Below are 11,930 nucleotides of genomic sequence, written 5' to 3' on the forward strand. Positions count from 1 at the left end.
TGAGCCCAGCGTCCTGCTGCCCCCAACAGACAACCCCTTCCTGAGATAACAAGAGAGTTGACGCTAAATGTTCTAGGCCCAGGCAGCCTCAGACTGTGGGAAAAGCACTCACCTCCGCTGGGGCAAGGGACGCCCTTGCAGGCTGCCCTGATCCCTGGGGATGCTTAGGATGAGGACACAGCTGAGCTCAGCCAGCTCCTCAAGGTGACCTTTGCAACCCAGCTCAGCCACCAGGCTTCCTGCTCCAAATGCAGCCTTATTCACCCTCGCTTTGCACTGGCTCCCTGACCTCCTTCAGCCCCACGCTTAAAGTGACAAGGCATAAGCATACACCATTCAGAAGATACCCTTTGTTTGAAAAGCGTGACTTTAACACCCCGGAGGGAAAGTAGAAATTAAAATTCCCATAGCACAGTACTTTAGGAGAGATTCCCAATGGGCCCACCCTCCAATGTCATTGTGCCTGCGTGTCACACTAGGGGTCTGTTATTATCACCTCTGTTATAAAAACCTCTCTCTTACTGACAGTCATGTCCCTTTCATCTTTGCTGAGGGGTGTCCCTTTGATCCAGAATCATTGGCTCCCACCCCCATTGCCTGGGAGTCCTCAACTCATTTCTCTACAGTACTTTCTTGAACTTTGCCAATGTTCTTCTCCTTCTCACTGTTTTTGTGCTGGGAGAAAATATCCAGGCCAGAAAAACTTCATTTGAACCAGGTTTATTTTTTAAAGGCTAACATTTGTGATAAGGCAGTGTGGCCTTATAAAATCTTAACAGGTAAAGCAATGCCTTGCATAGATTTTGCTTAAACCAGGAAGAGGAAAGTAGAGGAGAGATGAGCAGGAGAGAAAAGAAATAAAAAGGGGAGAGGGAGAAAGAGAGAGAGCAAACCTATCTCTTGTCAGGCTGAGTAGGATGAATAACAAACCCCAGCTCTCTGCCTCCATAATTTGTGAACGAGCTATAAAGTGCAAGAACAAGTACTAAGTGAAAATGTGGGGCCCTTTGTTTAAAAAGTATTAGGAATTTCAGAGCCGGGAGTGGTGGTGCACGCTTGTAATCCCCATGCTTGGGAGGCTGAGACAGGAGGATCGCGCAGGTTCAAAGTCAGCCTCAGCTACTTAGTGAGGCTCTCAGCAACTTAGTGAGACCCTGTTTCCAAATAAAATATAAAATGGGTCTGGGAGTATAGCCCGGAGGTAGAAAGCCTCTGGGCTCCACCCCTAGTACCACCAAATATATATATATATAAAATGTAAAATATATATTATGTAAAATATATATATTATGTAATATATATTATGTAAAATATATATTATATAAAATATAATATATATAAATATATATATTTTAAAAGTATTAGGAATTTCAAGTGATGACAGCCGACCATTATAGTGAACATAGGATTCATCTGGGTGTGGGGCCAGGTGACCACCCAGCACTAGGGAAGCCAGTTCAGCTTCCTACCATGGTTGTCATCATGAAAGCAGCAGTGCTTACTAATGCTTGGGAGGCTTCCCCCGACACAGTGGCCCCTGGTCCTGCTTTGTCAGAAGCTATGGCAGGTTGACCATTGTTTCCTTAAACTGATCAAACTAAGACAGCCAGACACCGCCCTCCATGTGGACTGGTCCTACTGACGAGGTCTTTGTTTCTTCATCTTACAGTCAGCAGTGGTTTTGGGCCAGTCTGCATCTCTGTGGTTGGATGTGAAGTTGTTTCAAAGGCCCACAGATTTATTGCCATATTTTTCATGTCCCCCGAGAGAAGCGTGTTGGTGAGCATCAGAAGTGAGCTGAGCAAGCTGCGCGTGGTGGCGCACGCTTGTAATCCCAGCGCTTGGGTGGCTGAGACATGAGGATTGCCAAGCTACTTAGTAAGACCCTCCACAACTTGGTGAGACCCTGCTTCAAAATAAAGAATAAAAAATAGGGCTGGAGGTGTAGCTCAGAGGTAGAATGCCCCTGGCTTCAACCCCAGTACTGAGAAGGAAAAAAAAAGTGAGCTGAATATAATATGCTTCTCCATGGTAGCACCTGCTGGGATTTCTTGTAGTTCAACTTTAGAAAGAAACTGCAATTCAGATTTTGAAGGTTGTACATTTTTATGGTCTTTTTTCTTTTCTTTTTTGGTATCAGTCTCATTGTACAAAGCATTATCTCAAGACCATCAGGTCTGAGGGTGTTGCTTAGTGGTAGAGGGCATAGTTAACATGCATGAGGCCCTGGGTACAATCCCTAGCACCAAATAAATAACCCAGTCACCTAGGATATGTCTGTCCATAAAACTTTGTTCTTTTTGTGTGGTGTTGAGGATCCATCCAGGGCCTTGCACATGCTAGACAAGTGCTCTACCACTGAGCTACACACCTCCAGCCCCACAATTATTATTTACTTATTTCCGTACTAGAGATCAAACCCAGGGGCATTTTACCTCCATGTTACACCCCCAGCTCGCGCTCGCGCGCACTGTCTATCTGTCTGTCTCTCTCTCTCCTCTCTTCCTCTCTCTCTCTCTCTCTCTCTCTCTCTCTCTCTCTCTCTCTCTCTCTCTCTCTCTCTCTTTTCTGCTTTGAAATAGGATTTCACTAAGTGGCTGACACTGACCTCAAACCTACAACCCTCCTGTTTTAGCCTCCCAAGTACTAGGAACATGGGCATGACCCATCACATCTGGCCCCACAAATGCATTATCTTTAATGTATTAAAAAGTAACAAAAATATATACTCATGTAAAAACTAATGAAGTGCCAATTTGTTCCAGGCGAACAGTTTAAGCTAAAAGTTAAACATCTCAGGGTCCTATATTGTTAAATGTGGACCAAGCACTTCCCAGGCATTTTTGTAGGACCTGGAGCCATCTTCAAGGCAGCACCCAGCAATACCTGTAACTGCTTATAGGTTAATACTTATATATTCTTAGTGATGTATAATATCAAGATTAGTTCACCTGCTCCTTAAATAGTCACTCAAGCATACTTAAATTTGCCTGTTGTTCCCTATGTCACAACTTTTCATACAGCTAATAGCAAATGCTTCAGTTAGGGCTCTTGCAAATTCTCCATCGAGAAAATAGAAGCCACTAGACAAGAGCCCCTGCAGCCTCCCCAAGTCCCGTGGATGAACCTCCCTATCTCCCGTTGGCCCCTGTCAGCCATAATGCAGTGTCTAGTCTCACCAGAGTATAACCCTCCCCTGATACTCTGGTCCATCCCTTTTTGGTTCTTCAAGGATTTGCCTTCCACAGCCAAGCTACTTTTAAATATTCTCTTTTGTAGTTCACTTTCCAACCAGGGTGATTATCAACGCGTGGCCTTGGACCATCGGTATCATCTGAAAATTACTAGAAATACACACACCTAAGCCGGGCGTGGTGGCCCACACTTGTAATCCCAGCATTTGGGAGGCTGAGACAGGAGGATCTCAGTTTCTAGACAGGCTCAGCTACTTAGTGAGGCCCTTTTTTTTTTTTTTTTTTTTTTTTGGTGGTACTGGGGTTCCTGGAAGCCCTTCTACCTCCGGGCTACACTCCCAGACCTATTTCATATTTTTGAAACAGGGTCTCTTACGCCAGCACGGCTGGCTTTGAACCTGCGCGATCTTCCTGTCTCCGCCTCCCAAGCGCCGGGATTACAAGCGTGCGCCACCACGCCCGGCCTAGTGAGGCCCTTTGAAACTTAGACCCAGTTTCAAAGTAAAGAATAAAAAATTAAGCTGGGGGTGTAGCTTGGAGGTACAATGGCCCTGGGTTCCATCCCCAGGAATGCAAAAAAAAAAAAAAAAAAAAGAAAAGAAAAAGACAAAAGAAAGAAAGAAAAAAGAAATACACACCTATCTCTCTCCCTACATACACTGACTTCAAAAACCTGGGGATTGAGCCCAGTAATCTGTTAATAAGCCCTGTGGGTGGTCCTAATGGACACTAAATCTTGAGACCCACTGATCTACTGCTAAAATTCCTCCCATTTCTCTGTGCCACCTGACCCCATATCCAAAGGCAAGGTGGGTAGATGACCACCTTGATGATGCTCTTCCCTTGATGATGAGGGAGTCTCTAGAACCTTCAGATCCTATTTTTATTAATGACTGGAGACACATATGACACACTGACCTCATTAACAGATGACAGAGAGCTGAATGGGGTAGAAACTATGTTGAATGATGACATCAGGACTCCAAGATACAAAGTCCAAACCTAAATAGAAAAGACTTAGAGGCATTAATTGGGATTTGATTTAGCTTTGAGTGATGGAAAGTCCAAAATAGCTCCAGACTATTAAAATAGGAATTCCTCATTCACATACATGAACTCTAGACGTATCAGGCCAGAGACAGTGTGATGGCTGTGCCCAGTTCCCAGGACTCAAGTCCCTTTCTCCTCACTACTTCATCATGCTTAAGGTATGGCATCCTCCACCCTCAAGTCAAAGATGGAGACATCCATGTCTCAGATAGGGAACTGGAGGAAAGATGGGGCCAAGGGCCAATCTGCTGTCTTTAAGGATTCCAGATGCAAACTCATTGTTCTTCCATGTACACTGTTGGCCTTTGGCACAGCTCAAATGGAGGCTGGGTTAGAGTCTTTGTCTAGGTAGATCAAGTAAAAATATTAAATGGATGAAAGGAAGAACAGATATGGAGACAATATGAGCAGTCTGTCAACCAAAGCAAAAATAATGTCTTTCATATAAGCCCTAAAGTAACAATGCCCCTTCAAGGTTTTGGTGTTGAAGAGGGAGACAGAGTAAAAGCTATGCAAGTACCTCTTAGTCATCCCTCGGACCAAAGCAGAAAACTAAAGCCACAATGGCTTAAAAAAAAGGAACAGGATATATACCCAACATTCCCAGAAACAGTGCTGACTTTGGAAAGGTCTCAGATGAGCTCATGAAAAACTGACTCTTATCTATCTACAGTATTCCATGTTGGGTTTATTCCTGTGCTGCCTGTGGTTGCAAAGTGTCTACCAGTGGGCTCAGGCCCCTCCCCTGAACCTGCAGGTAGAACAGGGAAAGATTCAAAGGCACTCGTGCTCACCCTCACCTCTGCTTCCTCTAGCAAGGTGGCTCTCAATGCTGGTGACTCACTGGAATGCCATCAAGCAATTTTCTAAAATTGCTTATGCCCAAGCCCTCTTCCTCGAATCTGGTTTATTTCATGGTGCGGGAGGGGGGCATTTAGAAAATCACCTGGGTAGCCAGGTGTGGTGGCACACGCTTGTAATCCCAGTATGTGGGAAGCTGAGACAGAAGAATCGCAGGTTTGGGGCCAGCTTCAGCAACTTAGTGAGGCCCCAGCAACTTAGTCAGATCCTGTTTCAAAGCAAAGTAGGGCTGGGGTATAGCTCAGTGGAAGAATGTTCCCGGCTTAAATGTCTCTTCCCTCAAAAAAATCACCCAGGTAATTCTCTTGAACACCAAGGGTGGAGAACTCCTGCTCTAGTGGAGTGTGGAAATGTGGACGCTTTGCCTGTCTGTGGGCCTCTCCCCGGGTGCCGTCTGTGGATGACATGTCTCTTCCTGCTTTACTGTGGTCCCCTCGCCCTACTGCTGGTCACGGCCTGGCCCAACACAACTGTGTGCCCTTCATAGGCTCCAGCTTCTTTGTATGGGACCTGAAGGACAAAAGGTGAAGGAACACCCCGGACTGCCCTGTCCTCCTGCCTCCTCAAGGTTCCTTCACCTGTCTCACCTGCTTGACTTTCTGTGACTGGAGAATGTTTCAAAGAGAAACACTAGAAAGAAGGGAAATGACGTGCAGTTTTAGGCACCACCTGCCCATAAACCACGATAGCAATGAAGACTTAGAAAATGTTAATAATTAAAAGCTCCAGAGTGAGGATTAACCACAGAGACAAGCTGAAGGGTTACCTAGACGTCACAGGAAACCAACAAGGGCCTGGTTATTCAGAAGCCAAGAAAACAGGGGCTACTAATTATCAGAGAGTAACTGTGGTGTCCACATCACTCTTGTCTGGTGATCCTTGCCTGTTACCATCTGTGCTGGTGACGTCTCCCCATGAAATGTGAAATACACAGAATAAGGACTACCCCGCACCGAAGCTCACATGAGGCTCAAGTTACTACCTTTTGGTATGTTGTGAGTAGATGGATTCTCTATAATGAAGGTTCAAGAGGGGTGAACTTCTTAAAAGCCTCAACTCCCACAAACACCAATCAGAGGTCGACGGTTTCAAAGCTGTGCTGAGGTACCCCAGGTCACTGCAGTGAACCAGGTGGACCCTGCAGCAGGTTTTGTTGGTTTGTTATTTATTTGCAGTGCTGGGGATGGAACTCAAGGCCTCACATGTGCTAGACAAGCGCTCTCCCCCATCCCCAGATCAGGATTTAAATTTGAGAACAACAAAGCAATATCTGCCAGGTACTGTGTAAATTTGATCATTAAGTGGCTTGGGATTAACTATATAATAGCCTGAAATATTTTGTGTGTGAGCACAGAGGTACACACTCACAGTTTGACCTACCGCCTATGAATCCATTACTGAGTGACCGTAACCATAAACCCAGAAAGCATGGGAACCTGAAACAGACCAGTGATTGCCCTCAGCAGAACAACAGCTCACTCCCTCCCTCATACTCGCCACCATTGCAGCTGTCAGCCTAAAAATATGACATTTCAAGAACCAGCATTTGTTCCTTACTGTAGTTCTAAAAGAATTGTTTCACTGAACATAAGGCTGAGACAGGAAGATCACAGGTTCAAGACCAGCCTCAGAAACATAGAGAGCCTCTTAGCAACCTAGAAAAACCCCTGTTCAAAGACCCGGAATAGTAAAAAAATTCTCAGCAATAAGAATCATGCAGCCGGGCGTGGTGGCGCACGCTTGTAATCCCCGTGCTTGGGAGGCAGAGACAGGAGGATCACACAGGTTCGAAGCCAGTCACGCACACGCTGGCTTAGGAGACCCTGTTTCCAAATAAAAATGTAAAAATAGGTCTGGGAGTGTAGCCCGGAGGTAGAAGAGCTTCCAGGAACCCCAGTACCACCAAAAAAAAAAAAAAAAGAATCATGCAGGAAGCATCATAATACCCAACTTCAAATTTTGCTACAGAGATATAATAATAAAACCGGCATGGCATTGGCACAAAAACTGACACATAGATCAGTGGAACAGAATAGAAGATGTAAAAACAAATCCACATGTGTAAAAGCATTGATTTTCAACAAAGGTGCCAAAAATATGCATAGGAAAAAATTGGTTATCCTTTGTAAAAAAAAAAATGAAATTAAACCCTTATCTATCACCCTCCACAAAAGTCAACTCATGATGAATAAAATACTTGGACATTAAACCAGAGGGGTGTGTGTGTGTGTGTGTGTGTGTGTTTTGTACTGGAGGTTGAACCAAGGGACATTCTACCTCCAAGCTACACCCCCAGCCCTATTTTTTTATTCTTTATTTTGAAACAGGGTCTGAGTTGCAAAGGACCTAAGTAGCTGAGGATGTCCATGAACTGCAATCCTCCAGTCTCAGCCTCCCAAGTACTGGGATTACAAACACTTGTCACCATGCCCAGCCTCCAGAGATTTTGAAATTACTAAAGGAGGGCATAAACTCAACATATAGGCACAAGTATACACTTCCTTAATAAGACCTCAAAGGCACAAGAAATTGAGTTTTAATAAATGAGATTACATTAAATTAAAAGCTTCTATGCAGCAAAGGAAACCATCAAGAACCTTAATAGAGGCCACAGAGGAGACACACGCGCCCGAGGACGCGGCAGCAGCACCATACTGCCGGCGGCAGCGGCGAACTCAACGGACGGCTACAGCAAGCCGAGGTGAGCCGCTGAGGAACAGCCAGGCGGGATCTTTCAGCGCAGAGAGCATTTAAAGCTCCCAGTGGCCGAGCTCAGCACACGCTGCAGGGATTCAGAGTGGAAATCAAAACCAGAGAAGAAAAAATACGCCAGCCTCACGGCCGAGGGCGTGGCAGAGGCGCCATATTGCCACCGGCGGCGGCAGCAGCAGTGAATTCACCGAGTCCAGTACAGCTACATCTGCGTACTCAAAAACAGTGAGTCAAATTGCGGGCCACAGAGGAGAAATCCCAGTACTGTACCTCCTGGGACTTGACCCAGTGAGGGAGTGGTGGTGGCAGAGATATCACACCATAGGAGAACACCCAACCTGGCACCCCCCATAGTTTAAAGCAGCCTCTATCGACTCCCTGGGTCAGAGACTCTGTGATACAGCCCAGTAAAGAAGTAGTGGGGTCTGAGATAATACAGACTCGAGATCCAGAGCACCTTAAGTGAAGCCATAGTGACCCAAGGGAAGAACCCAGAGAAGGCACAAACCTCTGAAATCATGGGAAAGAGGAATAACACTGGAGTAATGAATGCGCACAACCCCACAACATCAGAACCCGATAAAACAGAAAATCAGAGATTTCTAGAAGATCAAATCAGGAAAATAACTGTAGAAATAATAGAGGTGCTTCGAAAAGAACTCAGAGAGAGCCAAAAAGAGATAAAGGATGCAATTAATGAAGTAAAGGCCTCAATTCAAAGCACAAACAACCGATTAGACCACATGGAGAACAGAATCTCGCTCTTAGAAGATGAGCAATCCAAAAATGAACGCATAGTTTCTAATCTAGAAAAAAATATCCAACAGCAGGAATCTGACATTGAAGAAATATGGGCCCATCTTAAGAGAGCTAACCTAAGAATAATTGGAATAGAGGAGGGAAAAGAAAGTGAAACCAAAGGGATCAACAATCTCTTCAAGGAAGTAATAGCAGAAAATTTTCCAAATATAGAGCAAGAAGTTGATACACAGATCCAGGAAACTTATAGAACTCCCGTTAGAGAGGATCAGAGAAGAGGATCCCCACGCCACATAATTGTCAAAATGACCAATGTGGAAGCTAAGCAGAGTATCTTAAAGGCAACAAAAACAAAGGGCCAAGTGACATTCAGAGGCAAACCAATTAGAATCACTCCAGACTTCCCAAACCAAGTCATGAGAGCCAGAAGGGCTTGGAGTAACATATTCCAAACTCTGAAAGAAAACTTCCAGCCAAAAATTTCCTATCCAGCAAAACTTTCTATCAAATTAGATGGAGAAATAAGAAGCTTCCATGACAAACAGAAACTGAAGGAATTTATGTCTTCAAAACCAGCGCTAGAGAAAATACTCAAAGAGATTAACTACAAAGAAGAAATAGGTAACACTCACCAGAACCAGAGAAACAAGATTTTCCATCCAACAGACAACTAAGATTGGTTATCTGTGGAGATTCATTATTTATGTTAGTCTTTACCTATCTCTAAATTGTATTGTTTGCCTTTATTGTTGTTAATTTTTAGGATTTCTAGTTGGAATATTAATATACCTTCAGATATAGCATTTTGAAATATTTTATCCAATTCTGTTAGTAACTTTTAACTCTGTTTACATTGTCTTTGGATATACAATATTTTTTTTTAGGGAGTTTTTATATTCTTCTGTTGCCTGTGCCATTGAAATCATAACCAAGAAATCACTGCCAATTTCAATGTTGTGAGGTTTTATGACCCAGATTTTCTTCTAAAAGTTTATAGTCTTAAGATTTATATTTAGATCTTTTATCTATTTTGAGTTAATACTTGTATGTGGGATTAGGTAAGGGTCCAATTTTATTCTTTTCCATGTAAGTATTATTTTTCAACAATATTTAGTTAAAAGATTATTATTTCCACCACCAAATGTTCGTGGAAACCTTGTCAAAAATAACTTGACAATATAGGGAAGAATTTAGCTCTAGGCTTGTATTTAACTCCAATGGTTTATATATCTGCCTTTAGAACAGTATTACACTGTTTCAATTATTGTAGCTTTATATGATTTGAAATCAGAAAATATATATCTGCTAGCTTTGTTCTTTTTCAAGATCGTTTTGGGTATCTAGAATTCATATTCCATATTAGGATAGATTTTTTTTCTGAAAAATAAATATATGAATATATGACAGTTTCACCTAAAAAAAAAAAAACAGAAAAAATATGCTCTGGTAGGAAAGAAAGCAAAAAGAAATATTGAAATGTTATCTTTAAGTTATCAAAAGCTTGGTATCAGACAAATGAAACTGTTATGTGAGATTAACATTTTTAATTTTGGATAAATTGCTATAATACTAGATGTCAACCACTAAGCCAAGCATGGGAAGGAGGGATGGGGAGGGAATGGGGTGGGGATCGGGTGGGGGCTGACTGGGCGATGTGTGCATGTATGTCTACAAAAGTTTGTATCCCACTATGATGTATGAATACAGTGCACCAATAAAATAAAATTAAAAAATTAAAATTAAAAAAAAAAGAACCTTAATAGAGCCAGGCATGGTGGTACACACTTGTAATCCCAGCATTTGGGAGGCTGAGACAGGAATATCATGGTTTGCAGACAGCCTCAGACACTTAGTTAGGCCCTTAGCAACTCAGTGAAAACACTCTTTCAAAATAAAAAATAAAAAATAGGACTGGGGGTGTAGCTAGGAGGTAGAAAGCCCCTGGGTTCAATCCCTAGTACTGCAAAAAAAAAAAACTTTATTAATAAAGAGCCAACAGAATGGGAGATCTTTGCTAGCTACTCCTCTGATAGAGGACTAAGATCTAGACTATACAAAGAACGATTAAGAAACTTACTACTAAAAAAACAAACACCCAAAGAAAAATTGGGCAAGTGAACTAAAGAGACACATCACAGAAGAAGAAATACAAGTGGCCATATATGAAAAATATTCAACATCATTAGCAATCAGGAAAATGCAAATAAAAGTTACATTAAGATTCCATCTAACCCCAATTAGAATGACAATCATTAAGAAGCCAAATAACAATAAAAGCTGACAAGGATATGGGCAAATAAGGACTCATACACTGTTGGTGGGATTGCAAATTAGATCAGCTGCTATGGAGATCAGTGTGGAGATTCCTCAGAAAACTAGGAATGGTTCCAACATGTGATCTAACTATACCACTCCTGGATATCTTTCCAAAGGGGCTGAAATCAGAATAGTGTGTGTGTGTGTGTGTGTGTGTGTGTGTGTGTGTGTGTGTGTGTGTGTGTTTACTGGGGATGGAACCCATGGGCATTCTACCTCCGAGCTATATCCTCAGACCCATTTTTTATTCTTTATTTCAAAACAGGGTCTTACTTGTCGCGCGCAGTGACGACTCTTACACGATCTTCCTCAAGCAGTTTTATTACCCCAGGTTCTTGTACAGTTCCCGCAAATCTTCTTCCCGTAAATCTTCTCTTCTCTCTCTTTCCCCCCAGAGATCTTCCCCTTATATAGAGCCCAACAGCCAATCAGCAGACTGTTCACGTGCACAACTCATGGCAACAGCCAGTCCATTGGCTGTTGCCCTATGGCATGCGGTGTTCCCGTGTATCTCATGCTCTTGTCGTCACTTCCTGAAAGCTGTTTACCACCTAAGTGCTCTGGGGAAGATTTCCGCTCAGCGCCATCTTAGCTCTCGGACTTACTGGCTGATGGGCGGGGCCCGTCACAGTTCCCCCTTTTTTGTTTTTTCAGACAGGAGAGGACAGAGGACTCAACCCCTGTATGTTTGGAAGGGGCTTCTAGGCCCACCACCTTTTGCCAGGGACGGGACAAGAATCAGTGGCAACCCGTATGCAGTTGAGCATGCCCTCCTCGGGATGCACCCTCCCGGGGTCCCGAGTGCAGTCCTAGCTGGCATCCTGTCATTAAGACTTTCCCATCGCCGCAAGCCATATTTGAGGGGATTGTCCCAACTCCATGGCTGCAAATGCCTGAGCTATGAGCACTTGATCTGTAGCGCGCTGACGGATTAGTTTTCTAAGACAGTAGAGACATAAGATACACAGTAAGACCAGACAAAGACCAAGAGCACCCAGTCCAGCCCACTCTTTTAAATGACGAGCTGCTTGTTGGATC

The sequence above is a fragment of the Muscardinus avellanarius genome (genome assembly GCF_963383645.1).
Source record: "Muscardinus avellanarius genome assembly, chromosome: 4".
In the NCBI taxonomy this organism is placed as follows: Eukaryota; Metazoa; Chordata; class Mammalia; order Rodentia; family Gliridae; genus Muscardinus; species Muscardinus avellanarius.